Source organism: Peromyscus californicus, unplaced genomic scaffold (genome assembly GCF_007827085.1).
Source record: "Peromyscus californicus insignis strain IS unplaced genomic scaffold, ASM782708v3 Scaffold_9__1_contigs__length_137607984, whole genome shotgun sequence".
Lineage (NCBI taxonomy): Eukaryota > Metazoa > Chordata > Mammalia > Rodentia > Cricetidae > Peromyscus > Peromyscus californicus.
The window spans coordinates 76554916-76572373 of NW_026294617.1; the positions used below are offsets into that span (position 1 = coordinate 76554916).

The following is a 17458-nucleotide window of genomic DNA, read 5'->3' on the forward strand; positions in this document are numbered from 1 at the left end:
AAAAAAGAAACCTCAACTGAAGAATTGCCAACATGAGATTGACATGTGGGGCATTGTCTTGATTATCAATTGATGCAGGAAGGCCCAGCCTCCTAAGATTCTGGGTAGCTGAACAGTTAGACATTCTTGGAGTTAGTACATCAAACAAGAATGTAGAAGCCTTATTCCCCTTACTCATTCCTCAGCCTGTGCTCTTCTTCCTCCGTATCCTTTGTAATATCCTTAATAGAAAGTTTGTGGTTATATTGTGTCCCCCAATATATTGTGCACCCTAATAAACTTTTCTGGGGTCAGATAACAGAACAGTCACTAGACAGACATAGAGTCAAGAGAATGGTGGCACACACGCTTTTAATTGTAGCATTTCTGAGGCAGAGACCTATCTGGATTTCTGCAAGTTCAAAGCCACACTGGAAACAGCCAGGCATGGTGACACATGCCTTTAATCCCAGAAAGTGATGGCAGGAAGCAGAAAGGTATATAAGGGATGAGGACCAAGAACTAGACCTCTTTTTAATCTTTTAAGCCTTTAGCTTTTAGCAGAAGTTCAGCTGAGATCCATTCAGATGAGGACTCAGAGGCTTCTAGTTTGAGAAAACAGGATCAACTGAGAAGTTGGCGAGGTGAGGTTAGCTGTGGCTTATTTTGCTTCTCTGATCATTCAGCATTCACCCCAATACCTGGCTCTGGGTTTGTTATGATTTATAAGATTCTTTAAGATTTGTGCTGCAGAAGCTAATGGATGTAAGCGTTGGTCCATGAAGTCCAAGAGGAGCTACAGGAATTAGTCATATGCAGTGAGGGGTTGTAGGACCCCAGGGTGTGCACGCTTTCTCAGAAGCACAGGTAAGACAGTCTGGGGCTTGGAAGTGGCATCTCATGTGACAGGGACAACCTTGGGGCACAGCCTGACATGTGAGGTCTGACAGGGTCTCAGTGTCAGAGCTGACCTGACTTAGAAGTTGCACATCTGGTGTCTGTTGCAGAACTGAACTTTTGCTTGTTTGTTGAAGAAGACGCAGACATTTTGGAATCATGGAAGCGATGTTATGAGAAAAATGTTCAAGAACCATCTTGAAGACATCTTTTTCTACTATGTCATCATAGTAGGAACTCCATGACTCTGTAACCATTACAACTCTCTTTCTATCCCTCCCCAGGGTGACATTATACCACACCTGAGGCCACTGAGATCTGCTTCCTGTGTTGACCATGGCTGTTTGGAGCTGTCTGGTGACAGGAGCAGGAGGGTTTCTGGGCCAGAGAATCATCCACTTGAGAAAGAGCTGCAGGAGATCAGGGCCTTGTTCAGGTCCTTCACTCCAAAACACAGGGAGGAATTATCCAGTAAGTGACCTGGAGGATGGTGAACATGGATTGGGTATGGGAAGGGATTTTTTGTCACCAAGCAAGAAACAGGTGGATCTGTGAAGAGCCTCAGCAGGAACAATCACAGTTGAGACAGCCTAAAAGGCACTGCATAGTTGGAAAAAGTGGATTCTGGATGACCCAGAACTAGAGAACATGGGCAGGCCCTGGGTCTTCATGCTGCTCTCCTATTTAGACATTGTAGATCAGTTTTCTCCTTGCTGGAAGTCTTTGTTTCTTAAAGGTTCTGGACATGGCAATATTGTGCAACACTGGCAAAAGATTATTGAACTAGAGACCTGAGCAGTTCAAAGTGCCTCCTTTGAACATTCCCAATCAGCTTTGTAGTTTCTTTTTATTTAAGACTAGGGGAGAGTGAAGTTCATAGCAGGAAGTGATTACAATGTAGAGGTAAATTGATGAAGGAGGTAGACAGGGAGAGAGAGAGAGAGAGAGAGAGAGAGAGAGAGAGAGAGAGAGAGAGAGAGAGAGAGAGAGAGAATGAGAAGGGGACTAGAGAGCATATACATAGGACAGATACAGACTGAGGATCAGGTGGACTTCATATGTGTCATGGGGATTCCTCCAATGTCTTTCCCATCATTCCTCCTCTCTGTCCTTCATCCTCAAAGGAAATGTCTACAGACTTTACTGGAGAGGTACTTTATGTTTTTCTGCTATCTCTCCCCCACTCCAGGCCAAGTGCAAGCACTGGGTTTATATCATTTCCCAGCTGCTCCAGTCTCACATCCTTCAGTGGATGTAGCTTGTAAAGGAATCTTGCTCCCAGTGTGAGGCCATTATGAACACATCTCTTTCTCCATACTCTCCAAGTTCATTTAACCCTTTTGCCTGGATCCCACCCACCCATCCCTTGGCTTTGTCAAATAGGGTCTGTATAAAATCTCTTATCTGATATCAGGGCAGGCAGCAGGCAGCATGGCACTGTAGAAATAGCTGAGAGCTCATGTCTTGACCCAGAGGCCAAGACAGAGAACTAACTAACAATGATGCAAGTCTTTTGAATCCTCAAAGGCCATGCCCAGGGATGTACTTCCTCCAAAAAGGCAACACCCACTAACCTTTCCACCAACTGGGGACCAAGTATTCACTTATATGAACCTATGGGAGCCATTCTCATTCAAACCACCACAACTCAGTGTCCAAACACTTTAAGACACACTTGAGCAACAAAGAGGTTTGGAAAGAGTAGTTCTTGGGCTACACTTACTTGGAATCCATTGTCAAAATAAATTTTATCTGTTTTGTAGGAATGATTAGCATCTTATGATACTGGGCCAGTATTGTGTTAAAAGTAATAGCCTTCAGAGTTTTAACAAGCAATAGTTGCAAGGGTCTTGTTCAGTTGGAACTTCCAACTTGTCCCTGCATGGTCTGAGAAGGCCCATTCCGTATCTCTATCCAAACCCTGCCCATTCAGAGAGTCTTCAAACAAACACAAAGTGTGATGTGGGTACATTTCAGTGGGCTCTGCCAAGATATGCCACTAAGAGAAAAATGTAAGCAGTCTGACAAAGGCTCTCTCTTGATCTAAGTTCTGTTCAGGCCAACATAGACATATTTAAGAATGTATATCTAACCTCCTTGCTTTAATACCTCATTAAATTAGCATTGTTTTACATCTATCTTTGATGAACCTTATTCTCAAGACAGGACAGAAATTATCAAACAAAAATACATCCTAATCCAAAATATCTTGGACAACTGTTGTTGCCTCCTTGGTAGGCCCACTCCATGTGGTCACCTTTTATTAAGATGGTAATGAGGTCACATGACCCCCCTCTTCTCCAACCCTAGCAAAGATGGCTGCCAGCCTCCTGACTACACTTCATTTAGTTAAGATGGTAGAGAATCATGTGTTGTTTCCCAGAACAGCTCCAATTTAGAGTTACAAGTTTTAAGTTAATTTTTGTTACAGATGTTTAACCATGCCCGACTCCATCAACTGTTTTTTTAATTAAGTAGAATAGCTTAAAAGAACTTTAATATTATTTATAACAAAATGACTTAATAGACAACACAGTTCTCTATTAAGATCAGATGCAAGAAACCCCTATTGGTTTTGCTCTTCTCTTTATTGATTATTGAACCCGATGCATTTTGTTTATAGGGAAAACTCCCCAATATGATCATGGAGAATGAAAGGCTATTCAGGTGCTAATATTCCTTGATACCTGTTCATTGTCTATTTGATATCATGTGCATCTGTCCCAGAAGTTTCAGGGGGCTCTTTGAACACCAATGCTAATAGGTAACAGTCCCTGGGAGGAAAGAAGGCAGTTCAATACATCTAAATAGCTTGTGTTGGTTTCAGTTTCTGGAGTCTGACACTGAATGGTTTAATTTTGGTATATTTAAGCACAGTACAATTTTGCAAATATCTTCCTGGTGACAATTAACTCAAACACACGTGCACAATAAAGCATACATACATAAACCTTAAGGAACAAAGTAAGCTAAATAAGTATCAGACACGATCACATGGAAACTCTTTCATTTAGTACAAGGGATGCCTTCCTTAAGATGGGTTCTATAGATCGGGAAAATCAACCTAGGATATGGGTCTGGGGAGGATCGAGTGTGATTTTCAAGCACACAGACAGTGCAAAGTTGACTAGACTAGAAAGCTCGTCTGCTCCCAGCCTTCTGGACAGACAGCTGGTTATGCATTCCTTCCCTTGGAGGAACAAGTCTGTGTGCTAACATTCCAGGATCCGCTAGTGCTCATCTGTGGGCATGAGGACCTCTGTGCCTCCTACAAGAAGTCCTGTGCCTTTCTGAAATCCTTTTGCACCTTTCTCCATCCATTCACTACTAGTCCAACTGTTTCCTTCATTCTGGGTCTTATCTCTCTTTTGTAATTTGGGTCCATTGTTATATTTAGAGAAACAAACAAACCAAAAAAAGAAAAAAGAAAAACAAAAACTCAAAAAACTACCTCTGCCTTCTTTGGACATATTTTCCTATTTTATATATATCCTCATAAATCCTTATAAAACATGTCACACTTCCCTTCCATACTCAGTTGTTTCCCTTTGTTACATACAACAAAATGCTAAAATACATAAACCTTAAATTTCTGCCTCATGTTTTACTATTTTAACTGCCTTACAAATAACCTAGACACCTTGTCTCCAAACAAGCAAAAAAGAAATAAATAACATAAAGAATCTTAGTAATGATTACTATTGATGTGAGGATGCACCATGAGTAAAAACAAGTTGGGGAGGAAAATATTTGTTTGGCTTATGCTTCCATATCACTCTTCATCTTCCAAAGGAAATCAGGACAGGGACTTAAACAGGGCAAGAACCTGGAACCAGGAACTGATGCAAGGGCATTGAAAGGGTGTGGTTCACTGGTTTGCTCTCATGGCTTGCTCAGCCTGCTTTCTTATAGAACATAGGGATGGCACCACCCACAATGGGCTGTGCCCTCCCACATGAATCACTAATGATGAAAATGCCCTACAGGAGGGCATCAAATGGAGGCACTTTTCTCAACTGAATTGCCCTTCTCTCAGTAAAAGGAGAGATTCCTTCTGGTGTCCTAATGTGTCAGAGACATCTTAATGGTGGAAACTCCTTATTTCTCCACCCCCATGAGATCCCAAAACAAAGGGAATCTTGTCTTCTGACTCTATAGACAAGGAGACAACACAGATGTTTGAGAGGATGACAGAGGGCAGCCATCTCAGAGAAGGGTCAGATAGGGGGCAGCAAGCCCTGGGAAACCCACCAGAAGATTAGGCTGGGGGCAGCAGACCCTAGGAAACTCATCAGATGATGTGCTGCCCTTTGACCAAGACAATTAAAAGCCACATAAAAAACGAGTTCCAGACATTTCCTACCATAACCTAAAGGATATGACAGATTATATACCATAGAGGTCAGAGGGAGCAAGTTTCCTGCAGATAAGAAATGGAATGTCTAATAGTCAGAGAAAGTGGGTCTGCAAATGATATAGACGCATGGCATAAACTGTTAGAGAAGATGGCAATTTCCTTGCAGCTGCATTGCTCCAATCTGTTCAAACCAAGCATCTCCAACCTGAAGTAGGCACCAATCCTGAGCTTGTGACTCTACAGAGCTGGAATTCCCCTAGACCCCCAACCCTAACCACTATAAAATTCTTATCTTGATAATACTTAAGGTCACTGTCACTCTACTGCTGTGATGGTTGTAAAAGGGACCTGGGTTTGAACTCGTGAATTTAAAAGACTCTTTGCTTTTGTATTCAGATTGGTCTCTTGATGGTCTTTGGGGACATTGGACTTTGGGTGCAACAATGTTAACTGACTTCCTCAAGGTCCCACAGCTAAAATAAGACAAAGTAGGGTAGGGGTCCAGGAGGTCTGGTGGGAGCCTCTGTCCTTTTAAAGGCTGGAGTGTGGTAGCTTCTCTCTGGATCTCCTACTGCAGCTCACAGCACAGCATCAGCTCTATGATGTGGCAGTGAAGAACAACTGCCAAGTCCATGGTGTCTTGGACAAGGTGAGAGATGTGGCTCTACCAGAAAGCACTCAAGATGTCACCTCCTGGTATCTCAGGACCCCCCAAAGAACTGATGTGTGAGTCTACTTGGTCCTGTATCTGGGCTCCTCCTGCTCTGTCACAGCAAATCTTCTGACCCTGTCTGTCTAAAGTCAGCCACTAAGAAGAGTGGAGGAGAAATCACACAGAAAGAGACTCCCATCCTGGTACCTGCCGCCTTCCCGGAAGGCTTTTACCCTTCATCCTCTACGTCAAGGCCTTCCTGGGGTTCCCTGTGAAAGGAGAGGAGGGGCTACAGTAGCACATTCAGCAGAGATTGTATTATGTCCCAAGAAGGATTTCTCCAGCTCTGGATTTCTACTTCTACCTCTATCAAAGTATTCTTTGGCATTCATTGCAAATTTAGTTGACCTGATTGTCTCAAAAGAGTTGATTCTGAATGAGTCTTGATCTTAGAGTGCATAGAGAAGTGAGAATGGATTGGATGGAGGCAGAGGGACAATAGAGCCTTCACTAGAAAGATGTGTGTCCTTAGACATGTCCCTGGAGCTTTCTGCAATTTCCCCAACCTATACCAAGGACACTAGAATCCTAACTTCATGAGACAGCTGGGAAAGGAGATAGCAAACTGAGAAAGCCATGTGTAGATTATGAATCTCAAGCCAGTGTGGGGTATAGATACTGTGCCATACCATCAATTTTGTGAACTAATTTGGGTGACATTGTGATTGCTAGCTAGTATCATCCTATAAATTGAACCTGAAGCTATCCATTTCCCCTGGATGTAGTATGGTCCCTTGGGGGTGGCCTCCTCATTTACAATGTATCTATCCAGTAAGAAATGCTCACCTAAACCCATCATAGGAGCCCATTCTGAGTTCTCTCACTGGGGCTTCCGTTTCCTCTTTGTAATTGAGCTCACTCTTCATTTGTGCTCAGCACAGACTCAGAAAGTATCAAGACCTGTCGGGGCGTGGCTGAATTTTCCATCTTCGTGTCTCCCTCTTCTGGGTACTTCTCACTGGAACTCTGGAGGACACAATCTGATTAACTTGTTACTTGCCCAGGTTACTCTTATGTCTTCATGCCTCTCCATTTGCAACCTGAGAGCACTGTTACAGCTTCCGAAGGCAGAACTCTGCCTCTGTTCCTCCTTCAGTCTGAATCCACAAGTGATTCCCCATTCTTTATCAATTAAATCCTACTTCTGCCTTTTTACATTTGACATCCACCACCTCTCTGGTTCCTTTAATCACTGTATGAATTCCCATAACTCTGTTTTTATGTGCAAAACACAAATCAAATCTCACTGCTCAGATTCATTTTCTACAAAGGGAGGGGTGGACACAGATGCTTCCTCCTTCCCCACAGATGATACATTCTGACTGTTAAGCAATTATTATTCCTTCAGTAGAAAGCCCTCCTTGCCAGGATTCCCTCACTCTGAGTGCCCTTAAAGGCCTAGGTCACTGATACTGTGTCAGGAAACATCCATCCTGTGCAGAAAGCTTCCCAGTGACCTGCTTTGTGTTCCTCAGAGCTGCAGACAAAAGCCAAGGTCACAGTGCTAAAGGGAGACATTCTGGATGCCCAGTGCCTGAGGAGAGCCTGCCAGGGTGTCTCTGTTGTCATCCACACCGCTGCCAGCCTTGACATCTTGGGTGCCATTCCCAGACAGACCGTCCTGGATATCAACCTGAAAGGTACAGTGCCTCAGGAGGATATGGAGAGAGTGGAAAATCAGAATGGTCAAATAGCATGAGGACAGGAAGGGAAGTGCCAGCCATGGAACACCTGCTGTGCTCTGGGTCTGTCAGATGCCTCTGCTTGTCAGCCCAGCTAGCAGAACTCAGGGCGGTTGTCCTTGATGTTTAGAAGAAGAGATTGTGCTGAGAGAGGAGGGAACAGAGGCCCCACAGGTAGTCAGAGGAGAGAAAAAACAAAGCCACACCCAGGACTCTTCAACATCCAGGAAGTTTGACTCCTCCTTTACAAAGAGAGTGGACTCCATCTTCAAATGTTTGATGTCCACCCACCCACTGCCGTGAATACCCACAAAGTTTTCCTAGTGAGATCTGAGCTTGCTTCACCCAGCAGGACTGCATTAGACAATTGCTTGACCATGTGCATGGTTACCAGGTGATTGAAAAGGGTCTGCACTTGGCTGAGCTAGGGGGAGGTCTTTTGCTCCACCCTTTGGGATTTCTATACCTAGCCCTTTAGAAGGGACAGGAGGGGGCGATGGATAGTGATTCAGGCCCACCCGAGATTATCCTGTGTTTCTACCTGTTTCCATCACCTCTATCCTTCTATCTAATATCTCGTATCCCTCTCTCCTCAAGAGTAACCTGTCATAAAATGTGGGAGCCAGTCTCCCAGCTGGGCTCCCACAAATGGTGCCAGGAACAGGGATAGGGGACTTGGCAAAAGGAGAGAGGGGGTGTCTTGGGTGTAAAGGGGCATGCCCGATAAGGAATTAAAAATAAAGGTGACTGTATTTTATTCTTGAGAGTGAAAATAAGGTGGCTTAATGCCAAAGTTAAAAGTGAGTGAGGCTGCAGTGTATATTTCTCTCTATCTAGATTTCTTTCTTATTCTTTCTCTCTTAATTTCCATCTATAAAAATTAAGGAAAAAATATAAGGTAGAATGTAGGAATATTGTGTAGAAAAAAACTTAGGATAAGATAAGCAACAAGATAGAGGAACTGTCTCCTTGATTTTTCCAACTATGGGACTATGAATGCAAACTCCTGGGGGAAAATCAGAGAAAAATCTATCCAAGATGAGAAAAATGGGCAGGAAAGATTCCTGTGGAAGATTTGGCCTGTGAACAGCTTAGATTTATGTCCTGAGTGGCAGAGGAAAAAATTTTCCCTGAGACAGATGCAGGTAAAATAAAACTCTTGACTCCACTGACATTGTTACTGTATGATACCATCAGGATTAGTTTCCTTGACCATGAAGCCAAGTTTAGGGACAGAAGTCTTGGGGAAAATTTAGTAATCTTTCTCTCAAAAACTGAAAGCTTTCTTGGGAAAAACTTATTAATCTTTCTCTGAAAAACTGGAAGCTCTTCAGGTCTTTCCTTCTCAGATTTTTTTTTTCTCTTTCTGTAATGGTAAAAATTAAATCACCTGGAAATTACATCTATCAGTATGGGAAAATCACCTGTAATTGCTCTAGAAAAAAACAAAAAACCTCTTGGAATAGGGCAAATCCTTTCTGACAGTCCGATCTCCCCTTCCAGTCGAAATTAGAAAAACAGCAGACACTTTAGACCCTCGCCAAAATCCCCAGTGGCTAGAGCCTAGCAGTAGATTCTTGGGAGAGTACAGGCAGAGATCTGAGTGGGTCAGCTTCCCCACTGAAGGATGGAGCCACAGCAAAGGCAGAGCAGAACCCAGGGTAAAAAGCTGCTGGCATCAAAAAGCAGGGTCTAAGTTCTCAGCAGCTATAAAGGCAGCATGGGAAGAGCTAAGGCAAAATTTGCATAAAAACAAGGCCAGTGGGAACAGGAGAGTGGCCTGCTTGACTACCAGCCCCAACAGTAGGTGGAGCTATGCAGTACCCAAGGCTGTGAAAAGAACATCTCTGAAAAAGCTCTTTTGTTTCTTTCTCTATTGGGGGGAAAATCTTGCTAAAAAGGCTCTATTTTCAAGTACTCTCTTTACTTTTTCACCGATCCAGTAAAGTGAGGTGGGGTGTGGGCAAAAGGTTACTGAAATGCCTGAGTGTGCACCTGTCGACAGGTGTGGACCACTCTGGAGACAATGTTAGGTGAAGGAAGTACACCTGTCAATGCCAGCAGCTCAGGGAGAACAGAAACCTCCTGTGTCAAAAAGTTCCCCTGATCTTGGCTTTCAGTATGAACACAAACCCTGTAAATGGAAACCGGACTGTGGAGGACCAGAAAGGTAGCATGGGAAACAAAGTTCATTTGTAACAGGATGAATATATATAAAATGGCAGCTTGGGAGATGTAGTCCATAAAGTGGTTTGTAACAGTGTGACAATATAGAGAAAGGCAGTTTGGGAAATGAAGTCTGTAAAAGAGATACTGGTACTGCACTGCCCCAAAACTCTGGTTTTTTTCAGTGTTTTTCCAGCTCAAAATGCTATTTTTTCCACAAGCTTTGTTAGCTTGCCTCTCAAGAATTAAAAATAGATGAACAGTTGCCTGTGATGGGGCAATTAAAAGTTAATAAATACTGTTTGTCAACAAGTCACTTTGAAAACCTTGGAAAACTAGGGAAAGAGGTCCATATACTGGGAAATTGCTTTGGGTCTGAAAAAAGAAAAAACTTGTGGGCAAATAAAAAAATAAGAATCTTGTGTTGTGCTTGAAATGCAAGAGAGAAACATTGGCATCATTGAAAGGCTCATGATAATCTTAAAAAGCAGTTTTAAAAAATTAAGAAGAGGGAATTTTACCCTCAGTCAGTCTTACAGCCACTGATGAATTATTCTCTGACTTCAAACTGTCAGGAAAACTTTCAGAATGATATCAAAGCTGACTATTAACTCTGAACTTCAGAAATGATTTGTGTACTTCCTGTCTTGTTAATAGTTTTGTGAAGAAATCTCTTCTAGATATTTGCTAATAGAGTTTGATTTTTGAATATAAGTGAGATCTGTTAAGAGATTCTTCTAGGTAAGTTTGTAAAATAGTTCTATAGAGTTCCCTTTTGAATTAAGCATGTAAAAATGTAAATATTGAATGTGAAGTGTCAATATTGAATGTAAAAAGTATAAATGTTGAATGTAAAAAGTGTAAATTTTGAATGTAAGTTTGTAAAAAATGTGTAGTGATGTTCCTACTAGAATTGTATTTATTACTCTTTTGCCTTCAGATATATTTGAATACTTTTAATGATAGCTCAAAATATAACTTTATGGTCTCAGTGGCCCCTGGAAAACTTAAGCAAAAGGGTATCATAGTTAGAGGAGCTTTTCTGTCTTCTTCCTAGAAGTTTCTACTCCTTCTGTTTTTGTTTAGAAAGGGGTAGGCCTCCCACAATCGAGTTAGTTTGTGTCTTTATAATTGGCATGGATTTTGTTTACTTGAGTGGATACTTTAAAGTGTTTTGAAATGACTGTTTTTTTGTGGGAATCAAAATAGTCTCTTGAAAATTTTAGTGAACATCTGTTAGGAAAGAGAATTGATTTAGAAAGAGGCTTAGTGCAGCTAAGACTGCTGTAATCAACTTAGACCTATTCCAAAAGGGATATTCCATTTTTTATCCTCTACTCCTTTACTGGGAGGTGTGGCAGCTATGGAGATCTCTGTGGATGTTTGCAAGATGTTAGTAGGGACCTGGGCCAGAGTTAAGTTAGGCTCTGTACCCCCTTCTGCCAGGGCTCATAGCCAAAGATGGGCAACTTACTTCTTGATAGCTTCCTGAGTGTGAATGTAAAATTAATCAAGAATGACCCAGGACAGACACTTTCTATCTGAGGGACCTGGGAGGCATATTATTATATAAAGAAGGGGGAGTTGTGGAAGCTCATCAAGGTTTCCTAGTGAGATCCGAGCTTGCTTTACCCAGCAGAACTGCATTAGAGGATTGTTCGACCCCGTGTGTGGTGACCAGGTGATTGGAAAGGGTCTGTACTTGGCTGAGCTAGGAGGAGGTCTTTTGCTCCACTCCTTGGTACTCCTATAAATAGCTCCTTAGAAGAGACAGGAAGGGACGGTGGATAATGATCCAGGCCTAACCTAGGCTATCCTGTGTTTCTATCTGTTTCCATCCCCTCTATCCTTCTATCTAATATTTCTTGTCCCTCCTTTAGCTGGGCTCCCACACACTGCCTCTCTGGACCAGACCCTGACCTTTCCTCAGTAGAGAGCCATCAAAGCCTCTCCACAGGGGTCTGCCAGGAAAAATGATCCAGCACTTGTTTTCTTAACAGCAAAAGTTTTCAAATTTCTACAAGGTCATCTCTTTAGATTAGTGTTAGTCCACTCTTGAAGACTGGTCCTAGCCAGGGCACAGAGTTTCTTTTTCAGATTCCCATCCCTAAAGGGTTAGTGCCTTGGAAAGTAGACTTGCAATATACTTTAATAAAGGACATTTCCACATAACATGATCACTCAGAACCACCACCAAAAGTCAGTCTTCTTAGTACCACTGTTTTTCAAGGTCCTGTCTGGCATGTATCCTCCATGTGACCTCCAAATTTAGTGACTTGGGCTCCTTTTCCAAATCAACTAATTATTTGGGAATGGCCAATAGTAACCTATTAGTTCTACCTAGCTACTTTCCTCATACCCTGCCCTGCACATTGGTGCTTAAATACTCAGATTCTCAGTTCTGTATTAGTCTTAACTAAATGAGATAAAAATACTAGCCTTTAATGTCTAATTATGAGTTTATACTACATGCCCAGATGGAGTGGTACCCATCTGTAATCCTAGCACTCAGGAATCTGAGTCAGGAAGATCATACCTTAGAGCCCAGTCTGGACTACATAGGAATAAGACTCCATCCTGAAAATAAGATAACATAAAATAAAAATACATAATGCTTCTATAGTATATCCGAGTGGGCATGCTGTAATTCTGAACTACTTCTGAGAATATGGTTTCTTGAATTTTTGAATTAAAAAACAGCCCTCCTTTAATAAAATGAAATATATAAAAAGATGTAACTCTTTGCTTTTATTTGGGGAAGGAGCCTCTTTTAATTTTTGTAGTTGTAGTTGTTTCAGGGATCAAACCTACTCAAAAGGAAAAGACTCAAACACTGAGGAAAGTCCTCAAAATAATGTGAATTTCTTGATGTCAGTTTCTAGAAAACATAAAGGAATAATTTCCCAGAATAAAAATCTAGGGAAGTCCTTTACAGAACAAAAATGCTGGTTTTCATTTTAGTCAGCTTGATTCATAGTGGTCACCTGAAAACAGGGAACCTCAGCTAAGAAATGGCTCCCATCAGACAGGCCAGGGGTTATATCTGTGGGTTATTTCCTGGATCAGTGATAGATATGGGAGGGCCCGGCTCACTGTGGGGTGTGTCACCCCTAGGCAGGTGGTCCTGAGTTACACAGGTAAACAAGCTGAGCACACGGGAAGCAAAGCATTCCGCCATGGTCTCTGCCTTTGTTCCTGGGTGACTTTCTCCAGGGACACACTGCAATGGGAACATAGAAGCCATAGAAACTGTTCCCTCCCCACATTCCTTTGGTCATGTGGTTATCACAGCAACAGAAAGCTAACTGGGACAGAGGTTCAGAGGGAGGGGCCTTATCTACCATGTGGAAGAGCCTAGGTGTAATCCCAACACTGTAAAGAAAAATAATTATATTCAAACAGAGAGAGAAAGAGAAAGACAGAGATAGAGAGATGGGGAGAGACAGAGAAAAGGAAAGAGAGAGCTCTATAGACTCAGAAACCTAGAAATCCCTGTTTTTCAGAATCTAAATGTCGCCTCTTTTAATTTGGGGTTTATTCTGTGGCTATAGATTGGCAATTTGAGTCAGGATCAGGTAAGAATGTGTTTAGATCTGTAGTAGCCCTTCCATTGGGGTTGAGGTGGGGTTGACTCTGACTCCACAGTGGACCCTTGAGCTTCTTTCCTACCAGTAATGGTGAACTTCCCATGCTCAGGTACTCAGCTCCTGTTGGATGCTTGTGTGGAAGCCAGTGTCCCAGTCTTCATCTACAGCAGCTCAGTGTCTGTGGCTGGACCAAACTCCTACAAGGAGGTCATCCAGAATGGCTGCGAGGAAGACCATCATGAAAGTAGATGGTCTCATCCCTACCCATACAGCAAAAAGATGGCAGAGAAGGCAGTGCTGGCAGCCAATGGGAGCAGCCTGAAAGATGGTGGCACTTTGCGTACTTGTGCCTTAAGACTCCCACTCATCTATGGGGAAGGGAGCCAATACACCTCATATGCAGTGAATAGAGCACTCAAGAACAATGGCATTCTTGACAGTTTTGCCAGATTCTCTGTGGTCAACCCAGTGTTTGTGAGTAATGCAGCCTGGGCACACATTCTGGCAGCCAGGGGCCTACGAGACCCCAAGAAGTCACCAAATATCCAAGGTCAGTTCTACTACATCTCAGATGAAACCCCTCACCAAAGCTATGATGATTTACATTATGCCCTGAGCAAGGACTGGGGCTTCCACCTTGATTCCAGTTGGAGCCTTCCTCTGCCCATGCTCTACTGGCTTGCCTTCCTGTTGGAAACTGTGAGCTTCCTGCTGCATCCAATCTATAATTACCCCCCTCATTTAAACTGCTGCTTGGTCACACTGTCAAATAGTGTGTTCACCTTCTCCTACAAGAAAGCTCAGCGAGATCTGGGCTATGAGCCACCTGTCAGCTGGAAGGATGCCAGACAGAAAACTTCGCAGTTGACCGGGTCACTAGTGGAGCAGCACAAGGGGACACTAAACACAAAGACTCAGTGATGTGACCATGGCAGGGACATGGCCCTGAAGTTGTCAGGTCCTCCAGAAAGGGTCTAAGACACAACCCAACTCCTACACTTCCCTTTGACACAATGGCCAACTTGTCTTCAGGTCACCAAAGCCTTGCCAGTCACTGGCCCAGTCCCAAAATTTTGCCCTGAGCACTTGCCCAGAGACACACAGGCTGTGCCTCAGCTGCTCTGACCAAAGGCTCAGTTTCTGGTGGTGAACTGCGCAGAGCCTCTCTCTTGTAACTTAGAATTTCATCAGTGTTTCCACTTCCCCTCTCACAGTCCCAAAGCATTTCTTGTCTAGGAAATTCCCATTGCTTCATGAAGCTCAAAGAAAAGAACAATAAAGTTGGTGTGGTCAATCTTGATTTCAGCTTTCCTTTCTATACCCAATTAAGGCCATAGTGAGAACAGAAACAGAATGTCACTCTCACAGAGGTGGGCCCTAGCATGGACTAGATGACTGACCTGGAGTGCCTCAGTTCAGCATCACCAGGTCACAGACAGTATCTTGCTCATTGTCTTGGAAATTCAAACCCACTTCCTCCCACTGAATGGTGGAGCTCACACTGGTTGTCAGTGGGTACAGCACAGCCTTGGAACATAGTCTGTTCCTCCAGGGCAGAGTCTTGCCTCCCTTAGTCATCCTCCTTCTTACCCTTCTTATCAACTATACATGGGGTTCTCTAGAACCAGGACAAGCCTTGAGAGGTACCCAGGAGGCTGTGAGTTTTGTGACAAATAGCTGTGGGCATCAGAGATGATCTGAGAGTCTCCTTGTAATGAATTCCTCCAAATGTACCTCCTCCTGAGTCTATGATTTGAAAGTCTGCTATCCCTACCTATAAATGTAGCTGCCTCTCCCTCTCTTTTCCTCAGTTTCCCAATCTCTTTAGCCCACATCCTTCTATAGCCTTAGCATCTTTCCTTCCCCTCCCTCCCTCTCATCCCTCAGCTTCCCTGAGCCAGTCAGGACAGGTTTGAGGCCTTAAAAGATAAGAGTCAGTAGCTGACTATAGAACCCACAGTTGAACGAGGCCCTGTGCTGTGGGATGTCCTGTATGCTGTAAATACATGTTGCTATGATTGATTGATAAATGAAACGCTGATTGGCCAGTAGCCAGGCAGGAAGGATAGTGTTGGTGGGACAAGGAGGAGGAGAATTCTGGCAGGTGGAAGGCTGAGGCGAGCAGATGTGGCCAGCCACCGTGAGGAGAAGCATGATGTAAGACACCGGTAAGTCACAAGCTAAGTGGCAAGGTATAGATTTATGAAAATGGGTTAATTTAAGATAAAAGAACAGATAGCAAGAAGGCTGCCATGGCCATACAGTTTATAAGTAATATAAGTCCCTGTGTGTTTACTTGGGGGTGCTAGTGGGAGAGATTTGCACTGACTGCCTGCAGGCCAGGAAACAGGAAAACTTCAGCTACAGCCCTGTCTGCTCAACCAGACAACATAAACCTGAGGGAGGTGTGGGGACACAGTATAGAGAAAAGAAAACTGTCTCTTGTCACAACTGGGTAGTAATTCACCTGCCTTTTGGTATCACAGACAACATGAAAGTCTCATCCAGCATCAAAACTTCTTTCTCACCCCACATTGATTAATGTTCATAGGATGACATTGATTGGGACTGAGCTTCTGAACTAGAATCAAGAGACAAAACCATTGTGAAGTTCTATACAGCAAACCAAACCTAAGAGTGTTTTTCTGGTTACTGCAGTATCAGGAGACAGAAACAAGCACCATTTTCAAGCAGGCCATTTATAGCTCAGGAAGCCCCACTTGGTTTCACATTAGCAAGGAGTCATCTGGAAGTGGACGCTCTGCCTTTGTCATCCAGTTCTGCTTCTTTTACCCCTGCCAGGCCGAGAGAGCCCCAGTTCGGCTCACTGGACAGTGTTCTGTGGTAAATAAGGAAGAATCACCTGTTTCTGAGAATAAAAGTAAATTCCAAGGACAATTTCTAGCCACAATAGGCTACATGTTTCTGTTTTGACTCCTCATCCATCAGTTCTTTGAGAGGACACTCACTAAGGATGTAGCTTCAGCATTCACTCTATAAGAGGGAGAGGAGATGCTCAGGCTCCACCCACAAGGACACAAGTAAGAGCTCTCACCTGGCCCCCAGGTTGTGGGCAGCTGAGGACTGCAGCTCATACACCTCAGGCAGTTTGTCCAGAGTGAGTGTCCATGAGCCCTGGGCAATCTGAATACCTTCCACAATTCCATTAGCTCAGAAGGAAAGGCTATGGTGGGGTAGGAGAAAGGATCTTCAATCTTGATTTCTGCCAACTTAAATCCCTCATTGAATTCACTGGTCCATTTCCTCAGGGGAAAGCAGAATCCCAAGGTCTAACCAGGGTGAGTGGAAAGAAAGGAGAGTGACCTGGTTTGTGCATCTAGCCTGCCAAGCATAAGGCCTTAGAATCCTTTGGATAACAAAGACCCCACCCCCTTATGTACTCAGTCTGGGTACAGAGTTGCTGGTAGCAGTTACAGTTCCTATGCACTGGAGCCATTTACTACATGCAATCTACCACAAGGAGGCAGTAAAGGCACAGAAAGATTGGCAGCTGCCCCAGCCTGTGAGCCTCCTCCTCTTTTCCATTGAATTCTGCAGTCTGTGGCCAAGGAATAAGGGAAGCTCAGAGATGTGCTCACCCACAGGTTTAAGTGTGACGTACAAATGATGGAAGGGAATGGAGTTGGACAGAAGGTGTCCAGGAAAGCTTCAGAAACATGGCGGGACTCTAAAGAGTGTCAGGAGGGTCCATGCAGGGAGGACAGCCCGAGAGATGGTGCAAAGGAGGAGTGTGCAGGTGGGGGAGGAGGAGGGCCAGTTAGTAAGGAGGCTGGACACCACTTAGCAGGGTGTGCTGAGAGACAGTGGGTGTCCTGGTTGCCAGACAGAAATGGACACTAGGCAATGGCGGCCTCTGGGGACCCAGCAGATTGTTCAGTAGATGGTCTGTTTAAAAGGCCACCTGCAGGAGAATATCCAGAGACAATGCTTGTTCCTTGATCTCCAAATACTGGAGTGTGAGCTTTGGGCTGCAGAGTGACACCACACAGCTCAAGGAAGAGGGGGAGTGGCCCCTGCTCCTCAACTGAGTGTGAATCCTGTTTCTAAACCAGATGGT

At 43.7% G+C, this 17458-nt stretch overlaps 1 pseudogene; it reads left to right on the top strand.

Annotated features, from left to right (window-relative positions):
• Positions 1-1212: 1212 nt before the first annotated feature.
• LOC128106137 (NADPH-dependent 3-keto-steroid reductase HSD3B3-like) lies at positions 1213-14301 on the top strand (annotated as a pseudogene).
• The last annotated feature ends 3157 nt before the right edge of the window (positions 14302-17458 follow it).